This window comes from Hyla sarda, unplaced genomic scaffold (assembly GCF_029499605.1).
Source record: "Hyla sarda isolate aHylSar1 unplaced genomic scaffold, aHylSar1.hap1 scaffold_649, whole genome shotgun sequence".
Lineage (NCBI taxonomy): Eukaryota > Metazoa > Chordata > Amphibia > Anura > Hylidae > Hyla > Hyla sarda.
The window spans coordinates 63,765-87,470 of NW_026610664.1; the positions used below are offsets into that span (position 1 = coordinate 63,765).

General features: G+C 46.0%; 8 non-coding genes and 1 pseudogene across 8 annotated transcripts; all 9 read right to left on the bottom strand.

The window, feature by feature from the left end:
- Window positions 1-74: 74 nt before the first annotated feature.
- Window positions 75-265, bottom strand: LOC130342335 (U2 spliceosomal RNA). Its single transcript, XR_008881999.1, has one exon. It is a non-coding gene; the product is annotated as a U2 spliceosomal RNA (small nuclear RNA).
- Window positions 266-2,348: 2,083 nt separating this feature from the next.
- Window positions 2,349-2,539, bottom strand: LOC130342363 (U2 spliceosomal RNA). The gene has a single exon (XR_008882019.1). It is a non-coding gene; the product is annotated as a U2 spliceosomal RNA (small nuclear RNA).
- Window positions 2,540-4,633: 2,094 nt separating this feature from the next.
- LOC130342345 (U2 spliceosomal RNA) lies at window positions 4,634-4,820 on the bottom strand. The gene has a single exon (XR_008882007.1). It is a non-coding gene; the product is annotated as a U2 spliceosomal RNA (small nuclear RNA).
- A 5,528-nt stretch (window positions 4,821-10,348) lies between these two features.
- Window positions 10,349-10,427, bottom strand: LOC130342353 (U2 spliceosomal RNA; annotated as a pseudogene).
- Window positions 10,428-12,510: 2,083 nt separating this feature from the next.
- LOC130342337 (U2 spliceosomal RNA) lies at window positions 12,511-12,701 on the bottom strand. The gene has a single exon (XR_008882001.1). It is a non-coding gene; the product is annotated as a U2 spliceosomal RNA (small nuclear RNA).
- Window positions 12,702-14,795: 2,094 nt separating this feature from the next.
- LOC130342364 (U2 spliceosomal RNA) lies at window positions 14,796-14,986 on the bottom strand. Its single transcript, XR_008882020.1, has one exon. It is a non-coding gene; the product is annotated as a U2 spliceosomal RNA (small nuclear RNA).
- Window positions 14,987-17,080: 2,094 nt separating this feature from the next.
- On the bottom strand, window positions 17,081-17,271 carry LOC130342365 (U2 spliceosomal RNA). Its single transcript, XR_008882021.1, has one exon. It is a non-coding gene; the product is annotated as a U2 spliceosomal RNA (small nuclear RNA).
- A 2,089-nt stretch (window positions 17,272-19,360) lies between these two features.
- LOC130342366 (U2 spliceosomal RNA) lies at window positions 19,361-19,551 on the bottom strand. The gene has a single exon (XR_008882022.1). It is a non-coding gene; the product is annotated as a U2 spliceosomal RNA (small nuclear RNA).
- Window positions 19,552-21,640: 2,089 nt separating this feature from the next.
- On the bottom strand, window positions 21,641-21,831 carry LOC130342403 (U2 spliceosomal RNA). The gene has a single exon (XR_008882056.1). It is a non-coding gene; the product is annotated as a U2 spliceosomal RNA (small nuclear RNA).
- Window positions 21,832-23,706: the final 1,875 nt, after the last annotated feature.

Here is a 23,706-nt window from a genome sequence, read left to right on the forward strand (position 1 = left end):
CAGGGCTGGCTAGCTGGCTAGCCAGCAAGCAGGTAGCAATGAAAGTAGGAATCTTTCTTTTTAACCCTGTAAGGGGGTGGTGCACTGTACCCGAAGATACTGCCATATCAGGTCAATGCATAGGGCGACGGAAGCAAGCTTCGAAATCGGCCCCCGTTCTCAAAAATCCATTTAATATATGGTCCCCAGTTAGGGGACGTATCAGATATTAAACTGATAAGAACAGATACTACACTTGATCTTAGCCAAAAGGCCGAGAAGCGATAACCGTGAAAGGGGCGGGCCCAACAAGGTGCCCTTCATGGGCACTATCACTGCTTGCTGTCAGGGAGGCTGCCAGACAATTTTCCATGCACACTCTGGGCTGGGGGGCAGTCAACCACCAGTACACACAGCAGAACCTAAACCCATACCATTATTGCTAAGCAGCAAGACAGGGGCCCATTGCACTCCCACGGGGCCTTTTTAAATGCAATCCATAACCCGGATTTGCCAGGAACCCTTCTTACTCCTCCTACTTGCATGTGACACTGGGCTTAGGATCTGCATAGGAAACACACACACAAGCACACACCTACCTTTGTTGCCTGCAGATGCCTCCTTGGCTGTCCCCAAACGGTATCAAACCAACACCCACGGGAAGCTGTAAGCATAGAGGACATGCCTGCACCCCATTGGACTTACCTGTGTGGGTTAAACCCGGGTTATTTGACAACCTATGGCGGTGATGGTTCTGCTCAGGCAGAGCAGTGCTGATGCTCCTCATAAAGCTGTCGCTGCTGTGAAGGTTCTAGGTGACATCACAAATCCCTATGGTTACATACACAACAAAGCTGGGTTGTTGTTGTTTACACTCTGCAAGGCCTGTGGAAGTGAGTGACATCATAGCACTGTAGTTCTGAGGGTTCTAGATGGATGCAACAATCTCCTGTTGCTTCTATGAAGGCCATAATAGACGACATCACCAAACAGCTCCATAGTCACATACACAGCAAAGGAGAGATGTTGTTTACACCTAGTGATGTCAGTGGTATTGAGTGACATCACAGCACAGTGCTAAGGCTCCTGGGCCTGGACACAGCAGCGGCTGCAATATCTCAACGGAGAATACGTTTATATATATATGTGTGTGTGTGCGCGTATATATATATATATATATATATATATATATATATATATATATATATTTCTCCGCCGAAATCACTTTTAAACCCATTTCCACCTTTTTTTCCCTTCTCTTCCTCTTACTTTTTTTTCACGTTTTTCTCCTTTTCGCCTCTTTTCTGGGCGTATTATTCTTCTTTTTCTTCTTTTTTTTCGTCTAATGCATACCCCATCAGTGCAGCAATGCTTATTCAATACCGCCAGCAGATGGAGACACTGGGGGATAATTTTCTAAGGATTTATACTGATTTTTCCTGTCTGAATTTGTCGCACAGAAAGTTGCAGGCCAAATATGTGTGACATTTCTGCGACTTTAGCTTCTAGAGCATTTTTACAACATTATACATAGGTGCTGAATACATAAAAAGCGACTGTTCAGCGACAGACAAGTCGCATCGGCTGAAAGTAGGCCAGAATGTCAGTCCATGTTGGAGCAGGTTTAGATACAGTCTAAAGTATAGATCTCAAAGTCTGTGCACAGAATTTAGCAAGGGCCTCGCACCTTCTGATGCATCAGGTAGGTGCACAATAGCATAGCCTAACCCTCTGTACTTTGGTCTATATTGATGCGGGACATAGACAGCCAGCTGATGACCAATCCATTAGTGCAATGGATGGCTGGAAGCATTTGTCTTTGCCTTTGCAATACCACAGAAGCAATGCATGGTCAATGTACAGCAATGACACACCTGTGTGAACAGCCAGGAGACCCCCCCCCCCCATGTTATGTTACATAGTGACATAGTTAGTACGGTCGAAAAAAGACATATGTCCATCAAGTTCAACCAGGGAATTAAGGGGTAGGGGTGTGGCGCGATATTGGGGAAGGGATGAGATTTTATATTTCTTCATAAGCATTAATCTTATTTTGTCAATTAGGAACATTCAGCACCCACCCGCTATCAAGGCAGCTGCCTATCATGTCATGCCCTACCTGCACAGGTGTGCTGGCTACTCAAATGATCCAATTAAGGAGGCCATTTAGTCAGCAGCAGCAGAAGTCCTGTGCCTGGACGCTCCAACAGCGGCCAGACACAAGCAGAAGCAGAAGCAGCAGAAGCAGCAGCAGCACCACCTTTTGTTTTTTGGCTGCAGCAGCAGCAAGGCCCACAGGGCTGGCTAGCTGGCTAGCCAGCAAGCAGGTAGCAATGAAAGTAGGAATCTTTCTTTTTAACCCTGTAAGGGGGTGGTGCACTGTACCCGAAGATACTGCCATATCGGGTCAATGCATAGGGCGACAGAAGCAAGCTTCGAAATCGGCCCCCGTTCTCAAAAATCCATTTAATATATGGTCCCCAGATAGGGGACGTATCAGATATTAAACTGATAAGAACAGATACTACACTTGATCTTAGCCAAAAGGCCGAGAAGCGATAACCGTGAAAGGGGCGGGCCCAACAAGGTGCCCTTCATGGGCACTATCACTGCTTGCTGTCAGGGAGGCTGCCAGACAATTTTCCATGCACACTCTGGGCTGGGGGGCAGTCAACCACCAGTACACACAGCAGAACCTAAACCCATACCATTATTGCTAAGCAGCAAGACAGGGGCCCATTGCACTCCCACGGGGCCTTTTTAAATGCAATCCATAACCCGGATTTGCCAGGAACCCTTCTTACTCCTCCTACTTGCATGTGACACTGGGCTTAGGATCTGCATAGGAAACACACACACAAGCACACACCTACCTTTGTTGCCTGCAGATGCCTCCTTGGCTGTCCCCAAACGGTATCAAACCAACACCCACGGGAAGCTGTAAGCATAGAGGACATGCCTGCACCCCATTGGACTTACCTGTGTGGGTTAAACCCGGGTTATTTGACAACCTATGGCGGTGATGGTTCTGCTCAGGCAGAGCAGTGCTGATGCTCCTCATAAAGCTGTCGCTGCTGTGAAGGTTCTAGGTGACATCACAAATCCCTATGGTTACATACACAACAAAGCTGGGTTGTTGTTGTTTACACTCTGCAAGGCCTGTGGAAGTGAGTGACATCATAGCACTGTAGTTCTGAGGGTTCTAGATGGATGCAACAATCTCCTGTTGCTTCTATGAAGGCCATAATAGACGACATCACCAAACAGCTCCATAGTCACATACACAGCAAAGGAGAGATGTTGTTTACACCTAGTGATGTCAGTGGTATTGAGTGACATCACAGCACAGTGCTAAGGCTCCTGGGCCTGGACACAGCAGCGGCTGCAATATCTCAACGGAGAATACGTTTATATATATGTGTGTGTGTGCGCGTGTATATATATATATATATATATATATATATATATATATATATATATATATTTCTCCGCCGAAATCACTTTTAAACCCATTTCCACCTTTTTTTCCCTTCTCTTCCTCTTACTTTTTTTTCACGTTTTTTTACGTTTTTCTCCTTTTCGCCTCTTTTCTGGGCGTATTATTCTTCTTTTTCTTCTTTTTTTTCGTCTAATGCATACCCCATCAGTGCAGCAATGCTTATTCAATACCGCCAGCAGATGGAGACACTGGGGGATAATTTTCTAAGGATTTATACTGATTTTTCCTGTCTGAATTTGTCGCACAGAAAGTTGCAGGCCAAATATGTGTGACATTTCTGCGACTTTAGCTTCTAGAGCATTTTTACAACATTATACATAGGTGCTGAATACATAAAAAGCGACTGTTCAGCGACAGACAAGTCGCATCGGCTGAAAGTAGGCCAGAATGTCAGTCCATGTTGGAGCAGGTTTAGATACAGTCTAAAGTATAGATCTCAAAGTCTGTGCACAGAATTTAGCAAGGGCCTCGCACCTTCTGATGCATCAGGTAGGTGCACAATAGCATAGCCTAACCCTCTGTACTTTGGTCTATATTGATGCGGGACATAGACAGCCAGCTGATGACCAATCCATTAGTGCAATGGATGGCTGGAAGCATTTGTCTTTGCCTTTGCAATACCACAGAAGCAATGCATGGTCAATGTACAGCAATGACACACCTGTGTGAACAGCCAGGAGACCCCCCCCCCCATGTTATGTTACATAGTTACATAGTTAGTACGGTCGAAAAAAGACATATGTCCATCAAGTTCAACCAGGGAATTAAGGGGTAGGGGTGTGGCGCGATATTGGGGAAGGGATGAGATTTTATATTTCTTCATAAGCATTAATCTTATTTTGTCAATTAGGAACATTCAGCACCCACCCGCTATCAAGGCAGCTGCCTATCATGTCATGCCCTACCTGCACAGGTGTGCTGGCTACTCAAATGATCCAATTAAGGAGGCCATTTAGTCAGCAGCAGCAGAAGTCCTGTGCCTGGACGCTCCAACAGCGGCCAGACACAAGCAGAAGCAGAAGCAGCAGAAGCAGCAGCAGCACCACCTTTTGTTTTTTGGCTGCAGCAGCAGCAAGGCCCACAGGGCTGGCTAGCTGGCTAGCCAGCAAGCAGGTAGCAATGAAAGTAGGAATCTTTCTTTTTAACCCTGTAAGGGGGTGGTGCACTGTACCCGAAGATACTGCCATATCGGGTCAATGCATAGGGCGACGGAAGCAAGCTTCGAAATCGGCCCCCGTTCTCAAAAATCCATTTAATATATGGTCCCCAGATAGGGGACGTATCAGATATTAAACTGATAAGAACAGATAAAGGTTTCAACAAAATTTTATTGAATAAATAAGAAACCATACAAAATTTAAAATGCAAAATAATAAAAGGTTCACAAAAGTTTTAAAATACAAATAATAAAACCAGTAATAAAAGGAGAAAAAATAAAAATGGCAGGATAAAACATTATATAAATGTCATAAAAACTGATTATATTGTTATTTCGTTCCATAGAGGCAGACACCACATGGATGCTGCCTCGCTGGCCCCCAACTGTTTCTTGTCTCTTAGGTAATAGATGTACATCTCACTCAGGGCCAGCTTTATACAGTTTTTAACATCAATAAAATCATGTTTAAAAAGTAAGATGTTCCTAACTTTCCAGATGGCATTTTTAAAACAATTAATAATCATCCAGCAGATCATCTGCTGTTTAAAATTGGGGCAGTTAAAAAGACCGTAAAAGACACATTCGTGATTAAAATCTTTTAGGCCGCAGGCCCACTTCAAAAGTGGGCCTACCTTCCTCCAAAGCTCCCGTGCAAAAGGGCAGTTCCAAAATATGTGCAGCACCGTTTCGTCCACTCCGCAGCCATCTCTCGGGCACTTGGCTCTCGCCACCAGTCCTCGCCTGTGCTGGAACTCACGAGTAGGGAGGCACTGGTGGACGATTGCCCAGGCAAGATCCCTGTGTACATTCGCCAGAAACTTCCCGTACACGTTCCGCCATACCTTTTTGGATCTTGCCTGTGTGAAATTGGACACTGCCAGGGTAACCTCACTCCGCCTGAGGACCTTTGATACCTTTCTCTGGTCCCCCAGTATGTCAGGCTCCAAATCTTGGAGACCTAGGAGCCTGACTGTCTTTTCCAACACCACATAATGTTTTGGGGGACACAGAAGCACCGGAGCGTTCAGAGGGATGCGCAACCATCTTTTAAAAACCATGCCCGCAGCGTACCTTAAAAAGCAGCTAAAAATGCCATCGGATTTAATAATTTTAAAACAGAAACAGAAATACTTTATGTAAAAGAAAGTAAAAAGGTTAGGAACATCTTTCCCGCCATTATCTTTACTTTTGTACATAAAATCACGCTTTAATTTCTCCATTTTTGAACCCCATAAAAAAGTAAAAACAATTCTAGTTACTTTTTTAATGTATAAAATAGATGGAGGAAATACCATGGCAATGTATAGCATAATAGGGAGTAAAACCATCTTTATTATTAAAATCTTCCCCTCCATGGTAAGGTTTCTAAGATTCCACATTAAAATCTTCTTCTCCATCTTAGCTATAGCTGAATCCCAGTTAGGGCTCCCATCATTGACCTGGTTAAAAACAATACCTAAAACTTTAATTTGATCCTGTTGCATTGTAACTCCTGGGGTGATGGATGAATCCCAGGAGCCAATATAAAAACAGTCACATTTATCTGTGTTTAGCTTAAAACCAGAGACCTCGCAGAAATAGCTGGTGTTCCTCAATGCCCCCCTCATGGATGGAGAGTCCGGGCACAGTATGGTGACATCATCCATGTACCCCAACACCTTTAGATGGGTCCCTCCTCCACCAGGTATCGGTACGCCTCTTACTACCCGGTCTTTTCTGAGGAGGGCCATCAGTGGTTCGATTGCGCAAATAAAAAGGAGTGGGGACAGGGGGCAGCCCTGTTTGACACCTGATAAAAGAGGAACACCGCTGGTTAAAAAGCCATTAACAGAGACTTGACTAAAACAGGATCGGTATAAAAGCATGATTCGGCTTAAAATCGTTTCAGGCACTGCCATCTTTTTAAGAACTAAAAACAGGTATTCATGGGAGACCCTATCAAAGGCTTTTTCAAAGTCTAAGGATAAAATTGCTACAGTTTGATTTCTATCCTTAAAATACCATAAAACATCTCTTAAAATATTTAGGGATTCAGCTATAGACCTTCCAGGTACCCCACAAACCTGATTTGGGTGAATTAATTTATGAATAAAAGGTTTAAAACGGACAGCTAATAACTTGGCTAAAACTTTATAATCGACATTTAAAAGTGTGATGGGGCGCCAATTTTTTAGCATATCCTTTTCACCCTTTTTAAAAAGTAATGATACAATCCCCCTCCTCCAGGAAGGGGGAAGTTCATTAACAATAAAAGTTTCTTTATACAATAAAACCATATCATCCTTTAAAATATCCCAAAAAGCTAAATAAAATTCGATGGGTAAACCATCTTCCCCAGGGGCCTTCCCACTAGAAAAACTTTTAAAAACAAATAAAAGTTCATCTAAGTTAAGATCACGGGATAAAACCTCCTGGTCTAAAACATCTAGCTTAAAATCAAGGGAATTAAGAACATGTTCTAAAAAGGATGGATTAAGATCTTTCTTATTAAAAAGAAGCTGGTAGAAGTTAAAAACTGCATCTAACATGCCTTTTGGAGTGGATTCACCCTCAAGGTTTTGGATGATATCCCTCCTATTCATCACTTTTTTAAAAAAGAAACGGGAACATTTCTCGCCCTCCTCCAGGTGCTGCACATGTGAGTTAAAAATGATTTGTTTCCCTTTCTTTTCTATGGCATGTTTTATTTCAGTTTTAAGGTTTAAAATATCATTTTCTACATCCATACCAGCTTCTTTCAATTTAAAAAGTACATTTAAACGCATGTTAAGAACATAAAACCACTGTTTTTCCATTTTTGCCTTCTTCTTACCTGCTTTGATAAAAAAATATCTGATTTTAGATTTGGTGCCCTCCCACCAGTGCAGCATAGGCTCGTGGGGTTTTCTTTGTGATTGCCAGCATTGGTAGGTCCGCACAAACTCCTCTTTTATCTCAGGGTCCTCTAGGAGTGTGGTGTTTAATCTCCAGAGGCCCCTTTTTGCTTTTTGCTCCCCCTCTAGCTCCAGGCCCACCAAGAGGAGCTTATGATCAGAGAAGATATTCTGCTCGAGCGTGCATTTCAGGGGTTTAAAAGCTCTAGAGGAAAAAATAAAATCGATTCTGGAGCTCACTCTTCCATTGGACCATGTGGCGCCCGGGTCCTCCGGCAAGAGATCCTTCCAGCAATCTTTCAAATTAAAATCATCAATAAAATTTTTAAGCAGGTAAGAAGTGCGGTCTTTACGATTAATATCCCCACCCTGCCGGTGTTCCCCATCACGTATGCAGTTAAAATCACCTCCCACCAGCAGGGGGGAAGACCCAACACAAAACAGTGGTAAAATTTCAAATAGTTCTGCCCGCTCCTGTTTATCAGGAGGGGCATACACATTTAAAACACGAATTAAAAGTCCATTAAAATATAGATGAATTAAAAGAGCTCTGCCAGGCACAATCTCAGTTACTGTATGAATAGAAAAGGACTGGCCTCGGCAGAGCAGCCCAACACCCACAGAACGACAGTCATTTGCACCGGACCATATGGATGGGCCCAGCTTCCAGTCTTCTTTTAAGTCTTTATAGTCCATTTTACTAGGGATTCCACATTCTTGTAGCAGGCAAAGGTCAAAGTCACATGTCTCTAGATAAGAAAATAAAGCAGCCCTGCGATCAGGGCTCTTTAAGGACCTCACATTGAGTGAGGCAATTTTTACAGGGATAGGCATAGTTTATGGAGAGTCCGTGCTTGGAGAATCAAAGTCAATAATAAGCTGCGTACCGTCATCCCCCGCCTGCGGGGTCATCAGCTCCTTGATGTTCTGAGGGTCGGAGCTTGAGATCGATGATGCCCCGACCCTGAGCTCGCTCTCGTCCGAACTACGGCACGCCGCTTTCCTTTGAATGTCTTCCTCTTCTTCTTCTCTTTGTCTTTTAAATGTCACACTGCTGTCCATATCCTCTGTGTTGCTCTCACTCGATGTAATCTCTGGCCCCCGGCTGATGGATCTGCGTCTTCTTTCATCTTTTGACGACTGGAACTGCTGCACAGGGGCCTGTGAGGCCTCTTTTCCGGAACCTTTGCCGCTACCCTGGGAAGTTTTCATCGCTTGTTCCCCAGCAAGCGTTGCTGAGGACTGTTGCTCCAACTTCCCCATCGATCGACGATGGCCAGTTTTACCCACCGGGTCCACTGCTGGCGGGGCAGCAAACCCTGGTTTGGCGCCACTTGTCTTCTTGGCCCTGTCCTGTATAGGCGGAGTAACAGGACCGGGCTCAGACCTGGCCACCTGGCTCCCCTTCCGGCGGGCTTTCACCGGGGCCTCTTCGTCCGGAGCAGGGCGACCCTGGGCCAAGCCAGTACCTGGCTTATGTTGCAATTTTGGGTCCACCTCTGCCCCCACCGAGGCCCGTCGGCTGCCACCCGCCACAGGTGAGCCCCCTTCAGAAGTTTCGGCGGGCTCTTGAGCCAGGTAGGAAGTAGATCGACGTCTTTCAATTTCCCGGGCAGTAAACTCGATCACCCGCCCGGGCTTCGTGGAATCCCCATGGCCTCCCCCTAGCACTACCACCGGTGGGCCCCCCGATGGAGCACCAGAGGTCTTGGGCCTGGACCCATCAGTACCTGCCATCTGGGGTTTGGGCATCTTAAAAAAGGATGTCTTTTGTCCTGTCCCCTCTTTGGGTGGGCCCAGCCTTGACCCACCCATCGTAGTTTTTGCTTTATGGGGACAGGAATTAAAATCGTGATTTTCCTCTCCGCAGAGGTTGCACCTTATCGTGTGGCTACATCTTGAGGCTATGTGACCTTCTTGGCCACACCTATTGCAGCGAATCACACGCTCCGCGCCGCAGGTCTCCTGGGTGTGGCCAAACCTCAAGCAATTTCGGCAATACATAGGCATTTGAGGATAGAACAGGAAGCCCCGAACTCTCCCGATGGCAAAATTTGGGGGCGGATGGCAAAGACCCCCAATACCACCGGGATCCTTACGGAGCTTGACCCAGAACTTCCTCTTGCCGTTCCAGAACCGCACGGAGTTCAAGATTTTGTTTGCGAATCGCACCTCTTCGCAGTATCGCCGAAGAAAAGTGGCTATATCCTCCGTGGTCACATGAGGGCTGTGCATAGCCACCACCAACGGTATATGTTCCTCACCATAGAGGAACTGGAACGAAAGACCGTCGAGTCGATCGTCCCTCTGGTCCGCACCAGACAAGGTTGCATAGATGTTATCGCAACACGCCGTGGCCGTGAAGGTGACGGTATACAGGCCACGGCTTTCCTGGTCATTTAGACACAGGATGTCCTCCCTATTGAGGCGGAAGTAGTCAAGAAGAATCACCTCCGCAATGAAGCGGAGGTTCTTCAACTGACGATGGCTCTCCGACACCTCTATGCGGATGGTATTTCGCATCGACATTTCCCCAGAGGGGAAAGCCCAGGAGAACGGCATCTTCCACACCCAGGGACTAAGCCCCTTCCCCAATAGCAGCAGGGGCTCGGAATCCCGCTATAAAAGCGGAACCCTTACCCAAGGCAGAGGTCGGGGGTACCCTAGGTGCTTCCGAAGCTACAGGTAACGCTCAACGTACCGAAAATGCCTTCTGAGACACAAGGTCCCAGAGACAGGGGGATCGCAACCCGTTGTCTGTGGACTAAGCCCGCTCCCCAATAGCAGCAAGGGGGTGAAGTCCCTCCGTAAGGAGAGACAATCCCCCAAGGCCGAGAAGCAGGGTACCACAGACACCTTCCGACCAGACCAAATGCAGATACTACACTTGATCTTAGCCAAAAGGCCGAGAAGCGATAACCGTGAAAGGGGCGGGCCCAACAAGGTGCCCTTCATGGGCACTATCACTGCTTGCTGTCAGGGAGGCTGCCAGACAATTTTCCATGCACACTCTGGGCTGGGGGGCAGTCAACCACCAGTACACACAGCAGAACCTAAACCCATACCATTATTGCTAAGCAGCAAGACAGGGGCCCATTGCACTCCCACGGGGCCTTTTTAAATGCAATCCATAACCCGGATTTGCCAGGAACCCTTCTTACTCCTCCTACTTGCATGTGACACTGGGCTTAGGATCTGCATAGGAAACACACACACAAGCACACACCTACCTTTGTTGCCTGCAGATGCCTCCTTGGCTGTCCCCAAACGGTATCAAACCAACACCCACAGGAAGCTGTAAGCATAGAGGACATGCCTGCACCCCATTGGACTTACCTGTGTGGGTTAAACCCGGGTTATTTGACAACCTATGGCGGTGATGGTTCTGCTCAGGCAGAGCAGTGCTGATGCTCCTCATAAAGCTGTCGCTGCTGTGAAGGTTCTAGGTGACATCACAAATCCCTATGGTTACATACACAACAAAGCTGGGTTGTTGTTGTTTACACTCTGCAAGGCCTGTGGAAGTGAGTGACATCATAGCACTGTAGTTCTGAGGGTTCTAGATGGATGCAACAATCTCCTGTTGCTTCTATGAAGGCCATAATAGACGACATCACCAAACAGCTCCATAGTCACATACACAGCAAAGGAGAGATGTTGTTTACACCTAGTGATGTCAGTGGTATTGAGTGACATCACAGCACAGTGCTAAGGCTCCTGGGCCTGGACACAGCAGCGGCTGCAATATCTCAACGGAGAATACGTTTATATATATGTGTGTGTGTGCGCGTATATATATGTATATATATATATATATATATATATATATTTCTCCGCCGAAATCACTTTTAAACCCATTTCCACCTTTTTTTCCCTTCTCTTCCTCTTACTTTTTTTTCACGTTTTTTTACGTTTTTCTCCTTTTCGCCTCTTTTCTGGGCGTATTATTCTTCTTTTTCTTCTTTTTTTTCGTCTAATGCATACCCCATCAGTGCAGCAATGCTTATTCAATACCGCCAGCAGATGGAGACACTGGGGGATAATTTTCTAAGGATTTATACTGATTTTTCCTGTCTGAATTTGTCGCACAGAAAGTTGCAGGCCAAATATGTGTGACATTTCTGCGACTTTAGCTTCTAGAGCATTTTTACAACATTATACATAGGTGCTGAATACATAAAAAGCGACTGTTCAGCGACAGACAAGTCGCATCGGCTGAAAGTAGGCCAGAATGTCAGTCCATGTTGGAGCAGGTTTAGATACAGTCTAAAGTATAGATCTCAAAGTCTGTGCACAGAATTTAGCAAGGGCCTCGCACCTTCTGATGCATCAGGTAGGTGCACAATAGCATAGCCTAACCCTCTGTACTTTGGTCTATATTGATGCGGGACATAGACAGCCAGCTGATGACCAATCCATTAGTGCAATGGATGGCTGGAAGCATTTGTCTTTGCCTTTGCAATACCACAGAAGCAATGCATGGTCAATGTACAGCAATGACACACCTGTGTGAACAGCCAGGAGACCCCCCCCCCCCATGTTATGTTACATAGTTACATAGTTAGTACGGTCGAAAAAAGACATATGTCCATCAAGTTCAACCAGGGAATTAAGGGGTAGGGGTGTGGCGCGATATTGGGGAAGGGATGAGATTTTATATTTCTTCATAAGCATTAATCTTATTTTGTCAATTAGGAACATTCAGCACCCACCCGCTATCAAGGCAGCTGCCTATCATGTCATGCCCTACCTGCACAGGTGTGCTGGCTACTCAAATGATCCAATTAAGGAGGCCATTTAGTCAGCAGCAGCAGAAGTCCTGTGCCTGGACGCTCCAACAGCGGCCAGACACAAGCAGAAGCAGAAGCAGCAGAAGCAGCAGCAGCACCACCTTTTGTTTTTTGGCTGCAGCAGCAGCAAGGCCCACAGGGCTGGCTAGCTGGCTAGCCAGCAAGCAGGTAGCAATGAAAGTAGGAATCTTTCTTTTTAACCCTGTAAGGGGGTGGTGCACTGTACCCGAAGATACTGCCATATCGGGTCAATGCATAGGGCGACGGAAGCAAGCTTCGAAATCGGCCCCCGTTCTCAAAAATCCATTTAATATATGGTCCCCAGATAGGGGACGTATCAGATATTAAACTGATAAGAACAGATACTACACTTGATCTTAGCCAAAAAGCCGAGAAGCGATAACCGTGAAAGGGGCGGGCCCAACAAGGTGCCCTTCATGGGCACTATCACTGCTTGCTGTCAGGGAGGCTGCCAGACAATTTTCCATGCACACTCTGGGCTGGGGGGCAGTCAACCACCAGTACACACAGCAGAACCTAAACCCATACCATTATTGCTAAGCAGCAAGACAGGGGCCCATTGCACTCCCACGGGGCCTTTTTAAATGCAATCCATAACCCGGATTTGCCAGGAACCCTTCTTACTCCTCCTACTTGCATGTGACACTGGGCTTAGGATCTGCATAGGAAACACACACACAAGCACACACCTACCTTTGTTGCCTGCAGATGCCTCCTTGGCTGTCCCCAAACGGTATCAAACCAACACCCACGGGAAGCTGTAAGCATAGAGGACATGCCTGCACCCCATTGGACTTACCTGTGTGGGTTAAACCCGGGTTATTTGACAACCTATGGCGGTGATGGTTCTGCTCAGGCAGAGCAGTGCTGATGCTCCTCATAAAGCTGTCGCTGCTGTGAAGGTTCTAGGTGACATCACAAATCCCTATGGTTACATACACAACAAAGCTGGGTTGTTGTTGTTTACACTCTGCAAGGCCTGTGGAAGTGAGTGACATCATAGCACTGTAGTTCTGAGGGTTCTAGATGGATGCAACAATCTCCTGTTGCTTCTATGAAGGCCATAATAGACGACATCACCAAACAGCTCCATAGTCACATACACAGCAAAGGAGAGATGTTGTTTACACCTAGTGATGTCAGTGGTATTGAGTGACATCACAGCACAGTGCTAAGGCTCCTGGGCCTGGACACAGCAGCGGCTGCAATATCTCAACGGAGAATACGTTTATATATATGTGTGTGTGTGCGCGTATATATATATATATATATATATATATATATATATATATATTTCTCCGCCGAAATCACTTTTAAACCCATTTCCACCTTTTTTTCCCTTCTCTTCCTCTTACTTTTTTTTCACGTTTTTTTACGTTTTTCTCCTTTTCGCCTCTTTTCTGGGCGTATTATTCTTCTTTTTCTTCTTTTTTTTCGTCTAATGCATACCCCATCAGTGCAGCAATGCTTATTCAATACCGCCAGCAGATGGAGACACTGGGGGATAATTTTCTAAGGATTTATACTGATTTTTCCTGTCTGAATTTGTCGCACAGAAAGTTGCAGGCCAAATATGTGTGACATTTCTGCGACTTTAGCTTCTAGAGCATTTTTACAACATTATACATAGGTGCTGAATACATAAAAAGCGACTGTTCAGCGACAGACAAGTCGCATCGGCTGAAAGTAGGCCAGAATGTCAGTCCATGTTGGAGCAGGTTTAGATACAGTCTAAAGTATAGATCTCAAAGTCTGTGCACAGAATTTAGCAAGGGCCTCGCGCCTTCTGATGCATCAGGTAGGTGCACAATAGCATAGCCTAACCCTCTGTACTTTGGTCTATATTGATGCGGGACATAGACAGCCAGCTGATGACCAATCCATTAGTGCAATGGATGGCTGGAAGCATTTGTCTTTGCCTTTGCAATACCACAGAAGCAATGCATGGTCAATGTACAGCAATGACACACCTGTGTGAACAGCCAGGAGACCCCCCCCCCCCCATGTTATGTTACATAGTTACATAGTTAGTACGGTCGAAAAAAGACATATGTCCATCAAGTTCAACCAGGGAATTAAGGGGTAGGGGTGTGGCGCGATATTGGGGAAGGGATGAGATTTTATATTTCTTCATAAGCATTAATCTTATTTTGTCAATTAGGAACATTCAGCACCCACCCGCTATCAAGGCAGCTGCCTATCATGTCATGCCCTACCTGCACAGGTGTGCTGGCTACTCAAATGATCCAATTAAGGAGGCCATTTAGTCAGCAGCAGCAGAAGTCCTGTGCCTGGACGCTCCAACAGCGGCCAGACACAAGCAGAAGCAGAAGCAGCAGAAGCAGCAGCAGCACCACCTTTTGTTTTTTGGCTGCAGCAGCAGCAAGGCCCACAGGGCTGGCTGGCTGGCTAGCTGGCTAGCCAGCAAGCAGGTAGCAATGAAAGTAGGAATCTTTCTTTTTAACCCTGTAAGGGGGTGGTGCACTGTACCCGAAGATACTGCCATATCGGGTCAATGCATAGGGCGACGGAAGCAAGCTTCGAAATCGGCCCCCGTTCTCAAAAATCCATTTAATATATGGTCCCCAGATAGGGGACGTATCAGATATTAAACTGATAAGAACAGATACTACACTTGATCTTAGCCAAAAGGCCGAGAAGCGATAACCGTGAAAGGGGCGGGCCCAACAAGGTGCCCTTCATGGGCACTATCACTGCTTGCTGTCAGGGAGGCTGCCAGACAATTTTCCATGCACACTCTGGGCTGGGGGGCAGTCAACCACCAGTACACACAGCAGAACCTAAACCCATACCATTATTGCTAAGCAGCAAGACAGGGGCCCATTGCACTCCCACGGGGCCTTTTTAAATGCAATCCATAACCCGGATTTGCCAGGAACCCTTCTTACTCCTCCTACTTGCATGTGACACTGGGCTTAGGATCTGCATAGGAAACACACACACAAGCACACACCTACCTTTGTTGCCTGCAGATGCCTCCTTGGCTGTCCCCAAACGGTATCAAACCAACACCCACGGAAAGCTGTAAGCATAGAGGACATGCCTGCACCCCATTGGACTTACCTGTGTGGGTTAAACCCGGGTTATTTGACAACCTATGGCGGTGATGGTTCTGCTCAGGCAGAGCAGTGCTGATGCTCCTCATAAAGCTGTCGCTGCTGTGAAGGTTCTAGGTGACATCACAAATCCCTATGGTTACATACACAACAAAGCTGGGTTGTTGTTGTTTACACTCTGCAAGGCCTGTGGAAGTGAGTGACATCATAGCACTGTAGTTCTGAGGGTTCTAGATGGATGCAACAATCTCCTGTTGCTTCTATGAAGGCCATAATAGACGACATCACCAAACAGCTCCATAGTCACATACACAGCAAAGGAGAGATGTTGTTTACACCTAGTGATGTCAGTGGTATTGAGTGACATCACAGCACAGTGCTAAGGCTCCTGGGCCTGGACACAGCAGCGGCTGCAATATCTCAACGGAGAATACGTTTATATATATGTGTGTGTGTGCGCGTATATATATATATATATATATATATATATATATATATATATATATATTTCTCCGCCGAAATCACTTTTAAACCCATTTCCACCTTTTTTTCCCTTCTCTTCCTCTTACTTTTTTTTCACGTTTTTTTACGTTTTTCTCCTTTTCGCCTCTTTTCTGGGCGTATTTTTCTTCTTTTTCTTCTTTTTTTTCGTCTAATGCATACCCCATCAGTGCAGCAATGCTTATTCAATACCGCCAGCAGATGGAGACACTGGGGGATAATTTTCTAAGGATTTATACTGATTTTTCCTGTCTGAATTTGTCGCACAGAAAGTTGCAGGCCAAATATGTGTGACATTTCTGCGACTTTAGCTTCTAGAGCATTTTTACAACATTATACATAGGTGCTGAATACATAAAAAGCGACTGTTCAGCGACAGACAAGTCGCATCGGCTGAAAGTAGGCCAGAATGTCAGTCCATGTTGGAGCAGGTTTAGATACAGTCTAAAGTATAGATCTCAAAGTCTGTGCACAGAATTTAGCAAGGGCCTCGCACCTTCTGATGCATCAGGTAGGTGCACAATAGCATAGCCTAACCCTCTGTACTTTGGTCTATATTGATGCGGGACATAGACAGCCAGCTGATGACCAATCCATTAGTGCAATGGATGGCTGGAAGCATTTGTCTTTGCCTTTGCAATACCACAGAAGCAATGCATGGTCAATGTACAGCAATGACACACCTGTGTGAACAGCCAGGAGACCCCCCCCCCCCCCCATGTTATGTTACATAGTTACATAGTTAGTACGGTCGAAAAAAGACATATGTCCATCAAGTTCAACCAGGGAATTAAGGGGTAGGGGTGTGGCGCGATATTGGGGAAGGGATGAGATTTTATATTTCTTCATAAGCATTAATCTTATTTTGTCAATTAGGAACATTCAGCACCCACCCGCTATCAAGGCAGCTGCCTATCATGTCATGCCCTACCTGCACAGGTGTGCTGGCTACTCAAATGATCCAATTAAGGAGGCCATTTAGTCAGCAGCAGCAGAAGTCCTGTGCCTGGACGCTCCAACAGCGGCCAGACACAAGCAGAAGCAGAAGCAGCAGAAGCAGCAGCAGCACCACCTTTTGTTTTTTGGCTGCAGCAGCAGCAAGGCCCACAGGGCTGGCTAGCTGGCTAGCCAGCAAGCAGGTAGCAATGAAAGTAGGAATCTTTCTTTTTAACCCTGTAAGGGGGTGGTGCACTGTACCCGAAGATACTGCCATATCGGGTCAATGCATAGGGCGACGGAAGCAAGCTTCGAAATCGGCCCCCGTTCTCAAAAATCCATTTAATATATGGTCCCCAGATAGGGGACGTATCAGATATTAAACTGATAAGAACAGATACTACACTTGATCTTAGCCAAAAGGCCGAGAAGCGATAACCGTGAAAGGGGCGGGCCCAACAAGGTGCCCTTCATGGGCACTATCACTGCTTGCTGTCAGGGAGGCTGCCAGACAATTTTCCATGCACACTCTGGGCTGGGGGGCAGTCAACCACCAGTACACACAGCAGAACCTAAACCCATACCATTATTGCTAAGCAGCAAGACAGGGGCCCATTGCACTCCCACGGGGCCTTTTTAAATGCAATCCATAACCCGGATTTGCCAGGAACCCTTCTTACTCCTCCTACTTGCATGTGACACTGGGCTTAGGATCTGCATAGGAAACACACACACAAGCACACACCTACCTTTGTTGCCTGCAGATGCCTCCTTGGCTGTCCCCAAACGGTATCAAACCAACACCCACGGGAAGCTGTAAGCATAGAGGACATGCCTGCACCCCATTGGACTTACCTGTGTGGGTTAAACCCGGGTTATTTGACAACCTATGGCGGTGATGGTTCTGCTCAGGCAGAGCAGTGCTGATGCTCCTCATAAAGCTGTCGCTGCTGTGAAGGTTCTAGGTGACATCACAAATCCCTATGGTTACATACACAACAAAGCTGGGTTGTTGTTGTTTACACTCTGCAAGGCCTGTGGAAGTGAGTGACATCATAGCACTGTAGTTCTGAGGGTTCTAGATGGATGCAACAATCTCCTGTTGCTTCTATGAAGGCCATAATAGACGACATCACCAAACAGCTCCATAGTCACATACACAGCAAAGGAGAGATGTTGTTTACACCTAGTGATGTCAGTGGTATTGAGTGACATCACAGCACAGTGCTAAGGCTCCTGGGCCTGGACACAGCAGCGGCTGCAATATCTCAACGGAGAATACGTTTATATATATGTGTGTGTGTGCGCGTATATATATATATATATATATATATATATATATATATATATATTTCTCCGCCGAAATCACTTTTAAACCCATTTCCACCTTTTTTTCCCTTCTCTTCCTCTTACTTTTTTTTCACGTTTTTTTACGTTTTTCTCCTTTTCGCCTCTTTTCTGGGCGTATTATTCTTCTTTTTCTTCTTTTTTTTCGTCTAATGCATACCCCATCAGTGCAGCAATGCTTATTCAATACCGCCAGCAGATGGAGACACTGGGGGATAATTTTCTAAGGATTTATACTGATTTTTCCTGTCTGAATTTGTCGCACAGAAAGTTGCAGGCCAAATATGTGTGACATTTCTGCGACTTTAGCTTCTAGAGCATTTTTACAACATTATACATAGGTGCTGAATACATAAAAAGCGACTGTTCAGCGACAGACAAGTCGCATCGGCTGAAAGTAGGCCAGAATGTCAGTCCATGTTGGAGCAGGTTTAGATACAGTCTAAAGTATAGATCTCAAAGTCTGTGCACAGAATTTAGCAAGGGCCTCGCACCTTCTGATGCATCAGGTAGGTGCACAATAGCATAGCCTAACCCTCTGTACTTTGGTCTATATTGATGCGGGACATAGACAGCCAGCTGATGACCAATCCATTAGTGCAATGGATGGCTGGAAGCATTTGTCTTTGCCTTTGCAATACCACAGAAGCAATGCATGGTCAATGTACAGCAATGACACACCTGTGTGAACAGCCAGGAGACCCCCCCCCCCCCCATGTTATGTTACATAGTTACATAGTTAGTACGGTCGAAAAAAGACATATGTCCATCAAGTTCAACCAGGGAATTAAGGGGTAGGGGTGTGGCGCGATATTGGGGAAGGGATGAGATTTTATATTTCTTCATAAGCATTAATCTTATTTTGTCAATTAGGAACATTCAGCACCCACCCGCTATCAAGGCAGCTGCCTATCATGTCATGCCCTACCTGCACAGGTGTGCTGGCTACTCAAATGATCCAATTAAGGAGGCCATTTAGTCAGCAGCAGCAGAAGTCCTGTGCCTGGACGCTCCAACAGCGGCCAGACACAAGCAGAAGCAGAAGCAGCAGAAGCAGCAGCAGCACCACCTTTTGTTTTTTGGCTGCAGCAGCAGCAAGGCCCACAGGGCTGGCTAGCTGGCTAGCCAGCAAGCAGGTAGCAATGAAAGTAGGAATCTTTCTTTTTAACCCTGTAAGGGGGTGGTGCACTGTACCCGAAGATACTGCCATATCGGGTCAATGCATAGGGCGACGGAAGCAAGCTTCGAAATCGGCCCCCGTTCTCAAAAATCCATTTAATATATGGTCCCCAGATAGGGGACGTATCAGATATTAAACTGATAAGAACAGATACTACACTTGATCTTAGCCAAAAGGCCGAGAAGCGATAACCGTGAAAGGGGCGGGCCCAACAAGGTGCCCTTCATGGGCACTATCACTGCTTGCTGTCAGGGAGGCTGCCAGACAATTTTCCATGCACACTCTGGGCTGGGGGGCAGTCAACCACCAGTACACACAGCAGAACCTAAACCCATACCATTATTGCTAAGCAGCAAGACAGGGGCCCATTGCACTCCCACGGGGCCTTTTTAAATGCAATCCATAACCCGGATTTGCCAGGAACCCTTCTTACTCCTCCTACTTGCATGTGACACTGGGCTTAGGATCTGCATAGGAAACACACACACAAGCACACACCTACCTTTGTTGCCTGCAGATGCCTCCTTGGCTGTCCCCAAACGGTATCAAACCAACACCCACGGGAAGCTGTAAGCATAGAGGACATGCCTGCACCCCATTGGACTTACCTGTGTGGGTTAAACCCGGGTTATTTGACAACCTATGGCGGTGATGGTTCTGCTCAGGCAGAGCAGTGCTGATGCTCCTCATAAAGCTGTCGCTGCTGTGAAGGTTCTAGGTGACATCACAAATCCCTATGGTTACATACACAACAAAGCTGGGTTGTTGTTGTTTACACTCTGCAAGGCCTGTGGAAGTGAGTGACATCATAGCACTGTAGTTCTGAGGGTTCTAGATGGATGCAACAATCTCCTGTTGCTTCTATGAAGGCCATAATAGACGACATCACCAAACAGCTCCATAGTCACATACACAGCAAAGGAGAGATGTTGTTTACACCTAGTGATGTCAGTGGTATTGAGTGACATCACAGCACAGTGCTAAGGCTCCTGGGCCTGGACACAGCAGCGGCTGCAATATCTCAACGGAGAATACGTTTATATATATGTGTGTGTGTGCGCGTATATATATATATATATATATATATATATATATATTTCTCCGCCGAAATCACTTTTAAACCCATTTCCACCTTTTTTTCCCTTCTCTTCCTCTTACTTTTTTTTCACGTTTTTTTACGTTTTTCTCCTTTTCGCCTCTTTTCTGGGCGTATTATTCTTCTTTTTCTTCTTTTTTTTCGTCTAATGCATACCCCATCAGTGCAGCAATGCTTATTCAATACCGCCAGCAGATGGAGACACTGGGGGATAATTTTCTAAGGATTTAAGGATTTATACTGATTTTTCCTGTCTGAATTTGTCGCACAGAAAGTTGCAGGCCAAATATGTGTGACATTTCTGCGACTTTAGCTTCTAGAGCATTTTTACAACATTATACATAGGTGCTGAATACATAAAAAGCGACTGTTCAGCGACAGACAAGTCGCATCGGCTGAAAGTAGGCCAGAATGTCAGTCCATGTTGGAGCAGGTTTAGATACAGTCTAAAGTATAGATCTCAAAGTCTGTGCACAGAATTTAGCAAGGGCCTCGCACCTTCTGATGCATCAGGTAGGTGCACAATAGCATAGCCTAACCCTCTGTACTTTGGTCTATATTGATGCGGGACATAGACAGCCAGCTGATGACCAATCCATTAGTGCAATGGATGGCTGGAAGCATTTGTCTTTGCCTTTGCAATACCACAGAAGCAATGCATGGTCAATGTACAGCAATGACACACCTGTGTGAACAGCCAGGAGACCCCCCCCCCCCCCATGTTATGTTACATAGTTACATAGTTAGTACGGTCGAAAAAAGACATATGTCCATCAAGTTCAACCAGGGAATTAAGGGGTAGGGGTGTGGCGCGATATTGGGGAAGGGATGAGATTTTATATTTCTTCATAAGCATTAATCTTATTTTGTCAATTAGGAACATTCAGCACCCACCCGCTATCAAGGCAGCTGCCTATCATGTCATGCCCTACCTGCACAGGTGTGCTGGCTACTCAAATGATCCAATTAAGGAGGCCATTTAGTCAGCAGCAGCAGAAGTCCTGTGCCTGGACGCTCCAACAGCGGCCAGACACAAGCAGAAGCAGAAGCAGCAGAAGCAGCAGCAGCACCACCTTTTGTTTTTTGGCTGCAGCAGCAGCAAGGCCCACAGGGCTGGCTAGCTGGCTAGCCAGCAAGCAGGTAGCAATGAAAGTAGGAATCTTTCTTTTTAACCCTGTAAGGGGGTGGTGCACTGTACCCGAAGATACTGCCATATCGGGTCAATGCATAGGGCGACGGAAGCAAGCTTCGAAATCGGCCCCCGTTCTCAAAAATCCATTTAATATATGGTCCCCAGATAGGGGACGTATCAGATATTAAACTGATAAGAACAGATACTACACTTGATCTTAGCCAAAAGGCCGAGAAGCAATAACCGTGAAAGGGGCGGGCCCAACAAGGTGCCCTTCATGGGCACTATCACTGCTTGCTGTCAGGGAGGCTGCCAGACAATTTTCCATGCACACTCTGGGCTGGGGGGCAGTCAACCACCAGTACACACAGCAGAACCTAAACCCATACCATTATTGCTAAGCAGCAAGACAGGGGCCCATTGCACTCCCACGGGGCCTTTTTAAATGCAATCCATAACCCGGATTTGCCAGGAACCCTTCTTACTCCTCCTACTTGCATGTGACACTGGGCTTAGGATCTGCATAGGAAACACACACACAAGCACACACCTACCTTTGTTGCCTGCAGATGCCTCCTTGGCTGTCCCCAAACGGTATCAAACCAACACCCACGGGAAGCTGTAAGCATAGAGGACATGCCTGCACCCCATTGGACTTACCTGTGTGGGTTAAACCCGGGTTATTTGACAACCTATGGCGGTGATGGTTCTGCTCAGGCAGAGCAGTGCTGATGCTCCTCATAAAGCTGTCGCTGCTGTGAAGGTTCTAGGTGACATCACAAATCCCTATGGTTACATACACAACAAAGCTGGGTTGTTGTTGTTTACACTCTGCAAGGCCTGTGGAAGTGAGTGACATCATAGCACTGTAGTTCTGAGGGTTCTAGATGGATGCAACAATCTCCTGTTGCTTCTATGAAGGCCATAATAGACGACATCACCAAACAGCTCCATAGTCACATACACAGCAAAGGAGAGATGTTGTTTACACCTAGTGATGTCAGTGGTATTGAGTGACATCACAGCACAGTGCTAAGGCTCCTGGGCCTGGACACAGCAGCGGCTGCAATATCTCAACGGAGAATACGTTTATATATATGTGTGTGTGTGCGCGTATATATATATATATATATATATATATATATATATATATATATATTCTCCGCCGAAATCACTTTTAAACCCATTTCCACCTTTTTTTCCCTTCTCTTCCTCTTACTTTTTTTTCACGTTTTTTTACGTTTTTCTCCTTTTCGCCTCTTTTCTGGGCGTATTATTCTTCTTTTTCTTCTTTTTTTTCGTCTAATGCATACCCCATCAGTGCAGCAATGCTTATTCAATACCGCCAGCAGATGGAGACACTGGGGGATAATTTTCTAAGGATTTATACTGATTTTTCCTGTCTGAATTTGTCGCACAGAAAGTTGCAGGCCAAATATGTGTGACATTTCTGCGACTTTAGCTTCTAGAGCATTTTTACAACATTATACATAGGTGCTGAATACATAAAAAGCGACTGTTCAGCGACAGACAAGTCGCATCGGCTGAAAGTAGGCCAGAATGTCAGTCCATGTTGGAGCAGGTTTAGATACAGTCTAAAGTATAGATCTCAAAGTCTGTGCACAGAATTTAGCAAGGGCCTCGCACCTTCTGATGCATCAGGTAGGTGCACAATAGCATAGCCTAACCCTCTGTACTTTGGTCTATATTGATGCGGGACATAGACAGCCAGCTGATGACCAATCCATTAGTGCAATGGATGGCTGGAAGCATTTGTCTTTGCCTTTGCAATACCACAGAAGCAATGCATGGTCAATGTACAGCAATGACACACCTGTGTGAACAGCCAGGAGACCCCCCCCCCCCCCCATGTTATGTTACATAGTTACATAGTTAGTACGGTCGAAAAAAGACATATGTCCATCAAGTTCAACCAGGGAATTAAGGGGTAGGGGTGTGGCGCGATATTGGGGAAGGGATGAGATTTTATATTTCTTCATAAGCATTAATCTTATTTTGTCAATTAGGAACATTCAGCACCCACCCGCTATCAAGGCAGCTGCCTATCATGTCATGCCCTACCTGCACAGGTGTGCTGGCTACTCAAATGATCCAA